Here is a 1,938-nt window from a genome sequence, read left to right as displayed (position 1 = left end):
GAGAAAAAAGTGTTTATTAGTGGTCCCGAGAAGAACTAACCCAAATAAGCACCTCTTGGATGGGTTAGTTTTTTTGGATGGGTTAGATGCATCTAACCCAAACTAACCCTCCTGTTTGGATCTTTTTGGGTTAGTTGACTCCAAACTAACCCAAACTAACTCTAACCCATGGACCCAAATAGAGCCTATGATGGAGTGAGGGATTATGGTACTTAGGGGGGGTGCGTGTCACATGGAGAGAGAACAAGGGTGGAGAGTGTTGGATGGGTCTATATGTATAGCGCGAGCGAGACATGTGTATGTGTGAACCAGGGAGATATAAGGCCAGTTTGGCTTGCGTCCTGAGCATCTTTTGCATGGCCTGGGGTTGTGGCTGGATTTCATGCATGCTTGTCTGGTTGCCACCCTGTGAAAAAGAAAGCCCGCCTGGGCTGGGTTCCCTTGCACTTTAATTAGCCTGGCTGAACTCCAGACACTGCAAGTAGCCTGGCCCAAGCGATCGATTTCGAACGCCTGGCCGTGCCTGGTCGTGCGGCCACGAGGCTAACAGCAACATGGATGGATATTAGCATTAAATAATTGATGCATGGATTGATTGATGGGACGTTGATGCTTTGCCTGGCCCAGACTTGAACCAAATGCTTCAGCACCACACAAGCCTGGCCAGGCAGAAATATTTTACATCTCACGTCCACACCAGGAAGTACCGGCCATCAAGGCATGAGGGTCAGGTCATGAACCAAACTGACCAATAAAGTTTGAGAGAGAATGAGGAGCCCCGATAAGGCTGAGTGGTGCGTCAGATAGCCGAGAGTGGAAAAGAGATATTCCATCCGCTCGATAATGCAGTGCATGTAAATTTTTTAGAAGTCAAACTTTGGAAAAATTTGATCAGGTTTACACAAATTTTATTTATATCTACAATACCAAAGATACATCATACAAAACTACATCTCATGGTGAATCTAATGGTATATGTTTGCCGTACTAGATGTAATTATTTTTCTCCACGTACATGGTCAAACTTTGTGATGTTTGAATTTTCAATAAATCTATATGCTATGGACGGAGGAGAGTGCCTCAGTCGAGACAGATCAAGTGCGTGTGAAGAAGATTGAGTAAGTGTGCAAAAAGAGTATGTGTGTGAAAGAGAAAGTGACAACAAACAATAAATTAGAGAGAGTGTGTGTTTTTCGTTTCTTATGCGAACATATCACGCATGCATCTCTGAGATGGATAAGCGAGGCGAGGAGATACACGAAGATAGCTAGTGTGTGATTGTTTGCAACAGAGAGAGACACCCATGTAGCACATGTCCAATAGAGGTCTGGCCAACAAGGAAAAAAGGTCGAGAGGGACACATGGATGGCATGGACGCATGGGGAGGGAGAGAGGGTGTGTTTGTGATAGAGAGATCCCCTCGAGATCGTGAGGGGACTATATGGGTGGGAGATCGAGGGAGTGCGTGCGCGATAGAAAGATGCCCCGAGAGAAATCGAGATAGACCATGCACATGTTTGTGATGGAGACTAAGATTAGCTAGTCATATACATATAGGGGGGACTGCGCGTACCTACAATTGAGTGAGAGACCATCATACTTGGCTAGCTGGGCATGAGATTGTGTGTGTGTGCGCGTGTGAGATGGAGAGAGAACGAGGGAGAGAGATAGAGTTTTAGATGGGCCTATCGAGTGCGAGTGAGATATGCATGTGTATGTGTGACCCAGGTGGATGGAGAGTTTGAGAGAGGGGGGAATAGCTCCGAGATGACATAGTGGTGCGTGAGAGAGTTACAGGCAAAGAGCCAAGGAATTTGTGTGCGTACGATGAGTGCACCCAAGATATCTAGCTTGGACTAGCTAGAGTATCATACATAGTGTGCGAGAGAGACCTATAGATGGTGTATATATGCATGCGAACTAGAAAGACCCCCCCCC

The sequence above is a fragment of the Triticum aestivum genome, chromosome 4B, assembly GCF_018294505.1.
Source record: "Triticum aestivum cultivar Chinese Spring chromosome 4B, IWGSC CS RefSeq v2.1, whole genome shotgun sequence".
Lineage (NCBI taxonomy): Eukaryota > Viridiplantae > Streptophyta > Magnoliopsida > Poales > Poaceae > Triticum > Triticum aestivum.
The sequence above is the reverse complement of the archived record's forward strand: the minus strand, read 5'-3'. Positions refer to the sequence as shown.